This window comes from Ascidiella aspersa, chromosome 2, assembly GCF_963924565.1.
Source record: "Ascidiella aspersa chromosome 2, kaAscAspe10.2, whole genome shotgun sequence".
NCBI classification, from domain to species: Eukaryota; Metazoa; Chordata; class Ascidiacea; order Phlebobranchia; family Ascidiidae; genus Ascidiella; species Ascidiella aspersa.
Window position 1 is genome coordinate 560,546 of NC_139448.1, and position 13,851 is coordinate 574,396.

At 41.1% G+C, this 13,851-nt stretch overlaps 1 protein-coding gene and 1 pseudogene across 3 annotated transcripts in view; one reads left to right on the forward strand and one right to left on the reverse strand.

Moving 5' to 3' along the window:
• Positions 1–13,851, forward strand: part of LOC146162961 (myc box-dependent-interacting protein 1-like) — a 234,182-nt gene that overhangs the window by 142,037 nt on the left and 78,294 nt on the right. The gene's annotated exons all lie outside the window — the stretch shown is intronic.
• On the reverse strand, positions 10,338–10,983 carry LOC146162966 (uncharacterized; annotated as a pseudogene).

The window sequence follows — 13,851 nt, forward strand, 5'->3', positions numbered from 1 at the left end:
ATGACTTCGTTAGAAACAAGTTCTTCTCCGGGTTGATCTACTTACGTAAACTTTTTACTATTAGTTACGATTTTGAAAGTTAGTTGCCCAACAACATAAAACAAGCCGCTTACATGGCAGAAATATTACAATATCTTACACAAGCACTATCTCTTTTATTTATTGTGATTTTTTGCCGGTCCGTGAACATATTTTTATTTAATCAGTTCGTTTAAAAAATTTGGAACTTCTGCTTTCAACAACCATTGTTAGAACAATTCACACTTGTGACGTCACAGTGCCAATTGCTGGTTCAACCTACAATGTTATTTTTGTTGCTTTTTTAATATTTGTTGAAAACTGTGTTTAGATATTGGAATGATTGTTGATTTGCAAGAATGCAATGAAGCAGTGATCCAGTCTTTCGCAAAGCACTTCCCTGTGTATGCTCGTTTTAGCTACCAACCCATCGGTACAAGTTCATGCCACGCTTTGGGGCGGATGCTCCAGCATGTCGACAAAACAATCGAGAAGTTGGATCTGTGGGACTGCGACCTGACAAGTCAAGGTTGGGGACACATTTGCGAAGCAATCGGGAAAATGACTTACGAGGTAAAGTGCTTTCATGTTAATTATCAGCATGTTGTCTCGTTTAATTTATTTATATATTAATTTGTATTTGTTACATTATTGATATAAAGATTTCAATGCCGTACCCTGGCTAACAGTTACTTGTAGCGTGGTTTCCCATATAAGGAAGCATGTTAAAACAGAATCGCGCCCCCCCCCCTGTTTTTAAAGGTACAGAATAAATATGAAATTAATTACCGGGGCAACTTATTAGTTTACTTCAGGGGCCACAAACATGTTAAACGATTGGTTTATGAATGTTAGTTTGTAGCGTTTTTTTCCAAAGCATTAAAACTGTATTGCAAAGACTAAACAGGAATTGCGCTTTAAGCAAAAACGCATTGATCTATTAAATTATATTTTTATGGAGTTCAAAATCCTTATGACGCTTTGGCCTAAGACAGTGGTTCTCAAACTGGGGTCCGCGGTCCTTTTGGGGGCCGCAAGACAATTTCCTGGGACCGCGAAGCAACAAAAAATCAACACGACGCTCCTGAAGAAGAATTTTTTTTGTTTAATAAACTTTTCAGGCAGCTTACTTTTCCAAACCAAGTTGATTATTAGTTGTCCATTGACGTCATTGCACGCTTCAAGTTAAATTGTCTATTGTGACGTCATAGTGTTGCGTTGTGCTAATAATAGTTACGTTTTTACAGCTTGCTGCGCTGACACTGTGGGCTATATACGGTCACGGTTTTAAGACTGTTCGTGATTGCTTCACTCAAATAAAGTGATTCGTTAGAGGTTAACAAAAAATGTGGACACATTAGGTAATGGGTGTTTTTAATAATATTTGCACAACTTAACCATTTGAATTAGGTTTATTGAAAATAGTACTGCATATTATAGAGCAGGGGTCGGCAACCTTTTTCTAGTCGCGGGCCAAAACCAAACTCAGAAAGGGCGGGCCGCACAAAATGTGAACTAAGAATTGTGTGATTGAAATGTTAGAACAACTGTGAATCAGCCGGGCCTCGGATATTTTTTGCGCTTAAAAACGTGTTTAATTACATTTAAGTGGCAGTCAACTGTTGGCGCAAAGCGAGAAAAAAGCGTTTGTTTGGTTTAAAATTCGAGTCCACATCATCCATACTACTAATGTTAGTAGTATCGTCATCCATACTACTAATGAAAAGTCTAATAAAGCTACATTGAGAAACGCGATAACCTTAATAGTTAATCTAGTTCAGCGTTTTTTAAGCTTTTAAGTTAGGGCAGACATGATGAGCAAAGCAAGCGCGATTTTTTTTTTGGTAAACAGACATTTCTTTTAAATTTGTTGCAAGTTTTTGTTACATTGCCGAAAATAAAAAAATGATAAAAATATATGTCCATTATTTTAAATACGTTTTCCGTTTGTCCGCTACGCGCTTGGCAGCCTTCCACGGCGCAACGGCAAAGAAGCGCTGATCTAGTTTAAAAGACAGCATCAAAACATAAACAAACCGGGCGTAGAAAATAAAGCACATTGAAATTTTTCGCACTTGCATAGTTAAAATGGTCAAAAAGTATGTGAAATGGACTGGTGTCTAGTTTGTCAAAGAGGCGGCGGGCCGGATGAATTACATCGGCGGGCCGTAGGTTGCCGACCCCTGTTATAGAGTATCCTTAGAGATGTGGTCACAACATATCGCCACAAATTTATGATGACAATCAACAAAATCCGATAATTGGTGCCTGGGAGTTCACGGTTAACATGGATTAAACTTCGCTGGGTTTCCGCCATTTTGTACTTGACGCGCATCATGTGCTTCATGTAGATCAGAAGTTCCCAACGTGGGCGGTACCGCCCCCTTGTGGGCGTTGGCGAGTTACAAGGGGGGTGTTTTTTTTCTCGTTTGGGGGGGCGCCGAACACGCATAAGGTGGCGTTACATAAAAGTACTTTCCACAAAACTTTACAAAAAGTTCACATATAAATAGTAACAAACAGCACTGTAATACTGTAGTTAACATTTGAGCTTAAATGGCAACTTTCGTTCTAAGAACTTGTAGAAGTCCCCCCCCCCCATTCTTAACTTCTGACGTAACAATGTAAGGGTATTGTTCTTATGTAAGGTTGTTGTTGCGCTTAACCGTTTTATACGCGGGAAAATGTTTGTATATTTAAAACAGGGGTCGGCAATGTAATTCATTCGACCACCGCCTCTTTGACAAACTAGACACAGTCCATTTTAAATACTGTTTGACTATTTTAAATATGCAAGTGCAAAAAATTTCAATGTGCTTTATTTTCTACCTCCGGTTTGTTTACGTTTTGATGCTGTCATATATCAGCGCTTCTTTACCGTTGCGCCGTGGAAGGCTGTCAAGTGCGTCGCGGACAAACGGAAAACGTATTCAAAAATGTTATACGTATATTTTTTAACATTTTTTTATTTTTTATTACCAACTTAAAAAACACAGTCTTGGGAATTATCGATGTAAACTGAAAAGTAAACGTTTGTTGTAGAAAATTCCGTTCTTCAAGAATGCGAAGAACATCTAATGTTATGTCAAACTTTTCCCTCACATCAGCCAGGGTTACCTGGTCAGACTGTAGACACAGCGATAACGAATGAATCGGGGTTAGCACATCGGCAAGTAAATGCTATAAAGACATAACATCAGATCTCTTCATCGGCCGTAAATAACCACCGCTCTATGTTTTACATCACCTCTCAAATTTACCGAAAAATAATTTCCTTTACCCTTTCCTTTGCTGTAAGATCTCCAAGTTGAGCGCGGATTGCGCTGTACCCTCGTATCACATTCTTGATTGATAGCAGAGTATGACCCACCACTCTTGTGCAACAAACTGTCGTGGGCATTAAGGCACATTGGTTGAGGCCCTCAAAAGCCCGTCTAAGGTGTTACGGGCTGTTATGGTAAGGATAGTATAGCCCCATTAACAGGACAAGAACACTTTCGTATAGCTTGTTCTGTTTTATAGCGTCTTTGAGGGAAAGCTGCAAACGATGTGCAAAGCAGTGGACAATCACAAACAAAAGCCAACTAACCCTCGATCTAATGCATGGACTTCACTTTGCTCGTGATAAGCAATCGACTCACTTAAAAGATTTGCACCCTTCGATAAATTTTTTGGAAGTCGATCAATGTTTTATTTTGTCAAAATGCTCTATGGCCTGACTGTTTTCCATTTTTCTAAAAATACTCGCGCTCTCTTTTTTTCGTATTCTGGTGTTTTTTGCTTGAGACGTTTGACCGCAGGTTGCTTAGCGCCACAAACAAAACACCACATTTCGCCTAACAACACTATAGTTACTGACTGAACAGCAAATAATGACAAAATAATTGTAAATTTACAACTAAACCATTTACAAAGTTAACCATATGCACCAGAGGTTCTGTGCTGCGTGACGCCCATAGTGGATCGTTTCTATTTTCCAAGGGCGTCCGCAATGGTTTCGTTTCGTATCTAAACTTCATTGGACCGTTGCGCTCCCTGAAAACATCTTAAAAAACACTGCTTAAAAATATTATTATAAGACATTTGCAATTGAACTTATTGTTACCAAAAACTGCAAAATTGCTTGTAATTTTCGAATACAAACAATTCAATAAACACAAAAAAGAAAATTCTTATCGTTGGGTACATCGCAAGTCCAATAAACTTTTTCAAAGGCTTCAACCACTGGGTTAAACATTTTTTTTTAATTAACAACGTTTAGGTTAAAAAATAAACCTCACAACTATTTACCACTGCAGCAATGGCGATGTTTTTAAAACGGGACAAAGAGTCATTATTACGAGCTTCGAACGTGACTTCGATTAACCTTATTATTTGTGTAGTGTTGAATGTATTTGCACCTTAGTGTTTAAGGAAATAACTGGCTCGAAGTAATATTTCGCTTAGTAGTGGTGCTTAACACAAGTTGTCCTACAACAACTAATTACATTTCTCGCCGAAGCCACAGTCGGGCGAGTGGGTGTCAATCAGCACGGGTGGGGGGTGGCCTGGCTGCCCTGTGATGCAACAATGAGCCAAAATAAAAACTCTTAACCACCCGTAATATAATACAGTACAATGAATGTTCGGTTATTACGCGGCCCAACAACTACATGATATGACCGAAATATTAAAAAATAACTCGTGGCCACTAAAAATTGCAAAAAGTTCCACATCGGGCCACAGTTTGCCGACCACTGTCTTAAAGGTACAAGCCCAATCCTGGGCCTGTGTGACGTTATAATAAACATTGACAAAAAATATTGTGTGACAATACTAGCGCTGAAATAAAAACCAGAGGCAGCGATGTCACATTTCTTTTGTGTGCTTATGCAAACCATAAATCGTAACAAAAATACGCCCCTATACATAAATTTTAAGATTGTCGCGACCCAAAGTGAACGCCTTTGCATTTGCAACTGATTAACGTCAATCGCGCGAAGCGAAAAAAGGTTTTCAAGATGGCAAGAGGTTTACTAGAAGAAGACTTGACGCATTAAGACTATATTTAAAAACATGTGTACTGTTAGGTCAGTTTCACAAACCAACTTTTATTGAGTTGACAAAATTTGTATCAACGTACGGCCGCCCACACTTGTGTTTTCTTTAACATGCACACCTCTGCAGTAAATCAAACATTGCTATGTTTTGCTACCTTACCTTAAATTTTCGGCCAAAATTACTTGAAATTTGTTTCGGTATAAACTTAAGAGAATTTTTTTTGGAATAAAAAGTAAAAATATTTTTTTGGCTTGCTTACGAACATATACACCCTCACCCATTAGTGATTAAACATTAATTTAAACTACTTTTTAGTCGGGCAAATAGCTTAAGTTTATAACTACTCCATTATTAAAAATATTTGGTAATTGATTGAAATATCTAATACATATGCGGGTAATAATTTAGACTGTACCTTCCCTGACGTCACCTTAAAACAAACAATAAAACTTTTTGCGGTATTTTGCTACTTGTATATTTTCGTCCAAAATTACTTGAGATTTTGTTTCGCTTTTTGTTCAAAATAATTTATTTCAACGAAACATTGAATGGAAATATTTAAACTCATGACGTTATGTTTCTATGAATTAGTTGAAGTGGCTTTCCCTCACCCGCAACCAAATCGAAAACGCCGGAGTGAAAAGTTTGTCGGAGATTGTTCACAAGTTGGAGGTGTTGTGGTTGGTCGATTGTGGCATCACAGACATCAGTCCACTCACCGACGCCATCAAGAACAAAGATTGCAAAGTAGGTGGTTTTTAATGTATCCATAAGCAGTCAGAGGTACAGTAGCCAAACAAACAAGTTCGGAAAGTTGAAAAATGTTGCATTTAAAATTTAGCAAAAAGTAAAAATAAAATGTGTTTCTTTTTAATTCATTCAAAGATTAAATCCATTTTTTGATACAGTTGCCAAACAAGCAAATTCGTGAAATTTAACAAAAATGTTACATTTATAATTTGGCATGATTATATTGTTAATTTTTATCAAAGATTGTTCATAGTCGTGTTTTGCTACTGCACCTTTGATACGTAGGTAGTGATTCTAAACTGTACCTACACCTATGTCACATTAAATCAAACATTGAAACGTTTTGCTACTTTACCTTTCCAACGAAATTTCTTAAAATTTTTTTTTGTTTTATTTTTTTAATGTCACATTTTTTATTTTAGCTACTGCACCTTTAGCATGCAGGTAACAATTTAAACTGTACCTTAGCCGAAGAAATCTGACCAAAAATGTGTGGCATGTTATTATGTTTGCTACTTTACCTCCACCGCTTTAGTGCCCTTAATTGCAAATGTGTTTTGTGTCGACCGATTCACCCACAAAGTGTCAGCTGTGGTAAACCATCTCACTAAATAAATAGACCGTCCTAAATAAATAATAATAATTAATTAATTAATGAGGCAAATTGACCAATAATATGTATCCACTGCCGTGCAAGCTAGGGTAACAACTTTAATATCTTAAATGCTGTTAAGTTTATAACTACTGCATTAACTAATTAAAATATTTTTGCAACTAACCCAGGGTTTTCGGCCACGGAGCGGTAATTGAGGGGCCACGGGCATAGGCGTAGCCAGGGGGTGACAGGGGCCAAGAAAAAAGACCCAAAACCCTCCCCCCGAAAAAGATAAATATTGTACTTCTAATAATTAATTTGTTGGTAGCGTTTATGAACAGTTCCACAACAATCACAGGCACGCCACACCTTCAATTGTCATAGACTGTTACGTCACAGAGTTTCTGCTATCTGAATGGTTTTAAGTATTGCGCTAAAACTCAGTCAGTTGCTGCTCGAAACGGTTTGAGCTTTCATATTTATTTGTCTTCGATACGGCAGTTGATACACTGGACTGGAAAAAGCGATCAAGTTGTAACGAGCCTCGCTGGCGGGAAGCGAATAATGGAATTTTAATCGTAGTGTCATTACGGATTTGTAGTAAATAGTTATTTGTTTATGTTTTATATACAGTCGATTTATCGCTGTGAGGTATCAGCTTCAGTCTCAACTTTTACCCACTCAGCGTGTCTTGTTTTTTTTCTGCATCGATAGGCGGTGCACTAAACCAAATACTCTCACTAGTTTAAAATATTTGACCACACTGAAGCGGTTGATGCTTTATTGCGAGATGCGTAGATCGAATAAGGGGGTCAGCGCAACACAACACTCGATTATAAAGCACAACACAAAAAAGGCAAATTGCACGCTTCGCTAAGCGCGCGCCGACGCGGAACCATGTACGCCACAGTACCCCCCTCCAGAAGCGGGCATATAAAAAGCCGCGTAGCGTTGCGGGGGATGAACGTTGCGTCTTGGTCGTCCTCTGGCCGGAGGTTGCGCGACTGGAACCGGTTTAGTTAAGTCGACGTGAGCCGGTTTCAAGCGGTCGATGGAAATGGTCTGTTGACGACCTCCAACATCTAAAAGGAAGGTTTTGTTGGACGCTTGAAGGACCTTATATGGGCCATCGTACGGTTTGGTCAGAGGAGCGGCGTACAAACACGTATGGGCTATTCCTCAATGTCGACGGGACGGAAATACGAGGGTTGCTGTGACGCGACATCGGTTGTGGCAACAGCTGTCGGAGAGTGTCCTGTAAAGCAGGTAAAAAGTTAGAAGTAAAACCTCCTTCATTAGCAATGAATTGACCCGGAACTGTTAAAGGTGCGCCATAAACCAACTCAGCGGATGACGCTTTTAAGTCTTTCTTAAGAGCAGTTCTAATGCCCAGCAACACCCAAGGCAACTCGTCCATCCAGTTTGATCCCGTCAAGCGTGCCATCAATGCGCTCTTCAAATGACGGTGAAAACGCTCCACCAGGCCGTTCGCTTGAGGATGGAATGCTGTCGTGCGGTGGAGGTGAATACCCAATAGTTGGCCTACGGTAGTCCACAGCTCAGACGTGAACTGCGGGCCTCGATCCGATGACATGCGAGTTGGAATGCCGAATCTGGAGAGCCAATGAAATATGAGAGCCCGCGCACAGGTGAGTGTGGTAGCGTCTTCCATTGGTATAGCTTCCGGCCATCGTGAGAACCTGTCGACAATTGTAAAAACATACATATGGCCTCGACACGGTGGATGTGGACCAACAATGTCGATATTTATGTGCTGAAAACGAGCAGACGGAGGTATGTAGTCCTTCAGTGGGGAACGAATATGGCGTTGAACCTTGGAACGCTGACAACAGATGCATTGCTTGGCCTTTGGACAACATTCTTTTTCATGCCATGCCAGACAAACTTTGAGGCCATCAGTTTTTGTTGTGATGCGGATGGATGGGTGTGATAACCCATGTACGGCGTCAAACACTTTTTTCTGCCATGATGCAGGGACAATTGGACGAGGATTACCTGTAGATACATCGCACAGGAGTGTAGTTGCGGAAGAACCAATTGAAATATCCTTCAAAGTCAACCCTGTAACAGCAGTGCGGTAAGATTGTACTTCGTCTGTCTGTTGTGCACGCGCTAGTGCCTCGAAGTCCAAGTCTGCAGTTGAACCTTCTAAGGAATGGACAAATGATCTCGATAGCGCATCAGCAACTGTATTTGACTTACCGCTGATGTGTTGGACATCGGTGGTAAACTGGGAAATATAGGAGAGTTGACGTTGCTGACGAGCAGACCACGGATCTGAAACTTTCTTGAATGCAAAAGTGAGAGGTTTGTGATCAGTATAGGCTGTGAAGTTGCGACCTTCAAGGAAGTAGCGAAAGTGCCGGATTGCTAGGTGTAGTGCTAACAACAACTCGCGATCGAAGGCACTGTACCTGGTTTCGGGTTTTCTCAGTTGACGACTGAAAAACGCCAGGGGGACCCAGCAGCCTTCTTTAAGTTGTTGGATGACTGCGCCGACGGCAGACTGCGAAGCATCAACTGTGAGCGCGATGCTGGCTTGCCACTCCGGGTGATGCAAAAGCGTTGCGTTAGCGAGTGCATTCTTTGCTTTGTCGAAAGCTTCCTGAAGAACGCGAGTCCAAACGAGTGACCTCGGCTTGCCAAGGAACCATACAGGGGCTTCATAATGTCTGCGACATTTGGAATGAACCTGTGATAGAAGTTTATCATACCGCAAAACTCCTGCAAACCCTTGACGGTTTGAGGCACAGGAAAGTTGTTGATTGCGTCAACTTTCGAAGGCAGAGGTTTGACCCCGTGCTGGTCAACGAAATGACCGAGGAACTCCAGGCTTTCTTTACCGAACTCGCACTTTTGCAGGTTCAAAACAAGACCGTGGTCTGAAAGCTGCGTTAAGTGTTGCATGTGAGCAGCCTTAGTTGGACTAGCAACAAGAATGTCATCGAGGTAAACATAAATAAAGTGCAAACCTTGACAAATCGAGTCCATCATCGTCTGAAAATTTTCGCGGCATTCTTCAACCCAAACGGAGTTGGAAGAAACTCGAAGAGACCAAATGGCGTGATGACAGCGGTCTTTGCGATGTCTGCTTCAGCAACTGGAACCTGATGATAGCCTCGTATTAAGTCTATTTTAGAAAATACGGTACAACCAGCCAGACACGTGCAGTAAAGTCGTGGATATGGGGTATAGAGTAACGATCAGCTTGAGTGGCATCATTGAGGCGACGATAATCGCCACAGGGGCGCCAACCACCCGAGGGCTTCTCTACCATGTGGAGAGGTGACGACCATGGGCTGGATGACCGGCGCACTATACCTAACTCGAGCATCTTTTGAAATTCAGCCCTAGCTAACGATAACTTTTCAGGCGAAAGGCGTCTGACGCGGGAGTGTACAGGTTGGCCAGTGGTCACAATATAGTGTTGGACGCCATGCTTAGGCAAGGCATCGGAAAAACTAGGGATTTTCAGACTAGGAAACCTATCTAATAATCTTTCAAATGGAGAAAGCAACGAATTAAGTGTGTTAAGTTGAGGCGGTGGACAGCGATATACTCTTAACGGGCAAGTAGAAAAAGCATCGGAGTGTACAAGACGTTTCCTTTCAATATCGACTAACAAGCGGTTAGCGCGAAGAAAGTCTGCACCGAGCAGTGGGCGACGTCTGCCAACACAAACCTCCATTTAAAAACTCCAGCCGGGATGTGGAGTGTAACCATTTTGTAACCGTAAGTGGCGATTAAACTACCATTTGCAGCCTTAAGAACCGAACCCTTTGGGTTTGTGCGTCGTTCGAGACCGGTAGGTGGAAGGGCATTTACTTGAGCTCCAGTGTCCACTAAAAATTAAGACCAGTAACCCGGTCCCAAAGAAAAAATAGACTGAAAGTATTGCCGTCTGTCTTCGCTATCACAGGCAGCCGGCCTTGTCGTTTCCCTGAAAAGAACACGGTGGCCTGCATTGACGTGCGTCTGCTCCAAAGCGTCTATGGTAGAAACATTTACCAGTAGTTTTATCGCTGATATTGCGAAATTGCTTACCACGTTGCACCTTGCTTACAGCGAACTCGTTGTTGCTACGGTGAGAAAGCCATAAAATGTCTGCCTTCAGAGCCAATCGACGAAGATCTGTGGTATCCTCGCGAGCCAATACTAACCGGATATCCTCAGGCATGTGCTGCAAAAACAAATGTTCAAAAAGAAAACAAGAACGGTGGTCTCCGAGTAGGGCAAGCATCTCGTCCATTAAAACAGAGGGTTTCTTGTCGCCCAAAGGAGGCATGTTTAAAAGCTGCGCTGCTCGTTCTTGCAGCGTAAATGACTGCAGCAAGCGTTGCTTAATTGCGTCGTACTTGCCTTCGGCCGGCGGGCGCTCCAGCAGGTCAATTAAACGTGCTGCAGTTCCTTGGTCGAGCGCAGAAACTATGTAATAGAACTTAGTTTTATCTTCAACAATTTTCTTAATAGCAAACTGCGCCTCTACCTGCTGCAGCCAAACACGTGGCTGTGTTGGCCAGAACGTAGGAAGCTTCGAAAACGGCGTGTTCAGCTTCCATCTTCGACTTCAAAAGAACGTTTTAAAGTTGCGGGGTCACCAGTGAAGCGGTTGATGCTTTATTGCGAGATGCGTAGATCGAATAAGGGGGTCAGCGCAACACAACACTCGATTATAAAGCACAACACAAAAAAAGCAAATTGCACGCTTCGCTAAGCGCGCGCCGACGCGGAACCATGTACGCCACAACACATTTTAGGCTGGCTACGGGCACAACTCTCTAGCTAGGTATTGCAAAACCAAAATGTCACCACTTTTATCAATTACCAGTTATTATGACTGTAAAACTTTCTTGTAACGTTTTGCTTTCAGACACGTTTTTTGACCCGTCCGTATAGGGATGTTTAAAGTAGAATATCGGTTAATTTTTATTTGTACACAACACAATTGGCAGAAATTCATTTTGTTGTGTTATTTTGAAAAAAGTTACGGTAGTGTGAAGCATATGTTTAGTGAGAAAAAGCTAGTGTAAGGCATATAGACTGTTTATTATTTTAAAAAGTACACACTTTTGATCATAGGCTACAATTGTTACATGTTGGCAGTTTTGCTTTGAATTGGCAAGTATTTCTATATTGAGTTGAATTTCCAATTCCTGTTAATTTTACTGGTATAACATTAGCATCAGCATATTAAGGATGTACCAGGTTATGCTTCTCCACCTAAGGCCTAGCCCTAAGTATATTTTTGGTTGTTTGATTACGCAAATACAAAAATTTTTCGCACTTCGCGCGTACTTTAGCCTGGTTTTGCAAGGTTTATGTGTCTTTGTTTTCAACAAATCTATCCCAAAGGTAATATGCATACTATGGGGCATGTTGTTATGTGACTGTGACAATTTCTATTAAATTTTATTATAGATAGATAGATATGTAGATAGATATGTTTATTGTTAGGGAAGTAGATTCCCAGGGAGCAGCGAAAGACCGTTAGGTCATCAAAGTCAGCCGCTTATAAATATCATTATTTCAAGCAATATAGATTGAAAATTTATCCAAAGAATATTTTTTCGTACTTTTCAATTTGGTTTTGAGCAGCACGTTTTCACACAAGTTTGCCTGAAAACAGATTATCTATGTACCACTTTTAAAGCAAGAAAAGCAGACATGTACGTACACCCCTAGGCCCAAGGTTGTACCTTCACATGTCCCTTATGTATTAGTTAATGACTTAATGTCCAAAAATTTTCGCGCCTTCGGCGCTACGTTTTGTTGTCCAATTTACTTAATAGCCTTGTTTATCGCCAAAACATGGCAAGGTTCAAACATTCCTTGGGCGAACACATCATTTAAGTTTAGGGGCGCAACCAAAAACCGAAGAATTTTCGCCAAAAATGCTTGTCACCAGAAGGCTGGCAAGATTCTGCCAGCCTGATTTCACAAGGCTACACCCAGACGTCTATCGAGCTGTAGGCGGTCAGCCGCTCGTAATATACGCTAAAACAAAACTCCTTTTTACGGGAACCGACGCGCTCCCGGAAACCCCAGGCCTGCCTTACAGGGCGGCCGTTTCGTGGAAAGATAACATTGGGCGGACCTTTTAGTGAGAAGTTAAACCGCGGCGGAAAACAAGCGATAAATGATCGTGAGATTTGCAGCGTTGTTTAGAGCAGGAAAAAAAATGTCTAGAGTCCAATTAACGGCGAACACCAGAGCGCACAAAAATATTACGTCATTATACATGTCCCGGAATGCGAAAACCTAATTCCTAGCCCTACATTTAAGAACAAAGGCGCTAAATTAATAATGAATATTAGAATTTACAGTCGGCGTAATTAGCAACCGGTGATAATTTTGTAGTGCTAATTAAGCACGTAACACCAGCTGCGAGACCGCTTAGTGTGCAATCGTTAACTTCAGGAGAAATATATGTGATCGATTTTGGTAAATCGATTTACGGCACTACGCTAAATTAAAAGCACGTCTTTCGCCACCTGCAATACTAAACGAAGATCGCTTTTCCCCGGTGTTATTTGATTAGCGCGACGTCTGCAAAAACGCCACTTCAATACAGTGTTTTTAACCTTTTAAACTAGGTGTAGACCTGGCGAGCGAAGCGATCGCGATTTTTTTGGGGGGAAAGCGGCATTTTTTAAAATTTCTTGCAAGTTTTTATTACATTGTCGAAAATAAAAATAAAAGAAATGTTAAAAAATATGTGTCCAATATTTTTGAATACGTTTTCCGTTTGTCCGCGACGCACTTGGCAGCCTTCCACGGCGCAAGGATAGAGAAGCGCTAATCTATATCAATAGACAACATCAAAACGTAAAAAGAAAATTCGCGCGAAGCGCTAAAATTTTTCGCACTTACGTAGTTAAAATAGTCAAAAAGTATTTAAAATGGACTCGTGTATAGTTTGTTAAAGAGGCAGCGGGCCCGATGAATTACAGCGACCGCTTGATTGATGTTATTAATTGTCGAACACACACTTGTTGATTAGCCAACCCGAACGAATAACGAAAGGCGAAAGACAAATAAATATCCTGCGTTTACGGTCGATCAAACAAGAAACGGAAAACGGCGTTCTGCGTTTGATTTTGGTTTCCATTAGCAAGACCATAGGCGCCGAACTTTCGAAATCCCAGGGCGTCTTTTGAAACAGTCTTTGAAAAGGGGAATCCCGAAATTTCAACTTAGGGAATTCCCCTAATTTTTGTCTGCTTAATCACTAATGACGTCATAAAATAGTGACGGGAATGACGTTATAAAATAGTAAAGAGAACGACTCATACAACCAGACACAGCCAATAAACGTCCAGCAAAAGCGAACCTTTAAGACGTAAAGCGAACACGTGCGTCAAAACAGCTCAGTGTGCAATCGTTTACTTCAGGCGAGAAACTAGACCAAGACGGTAAGTATGTGTGAT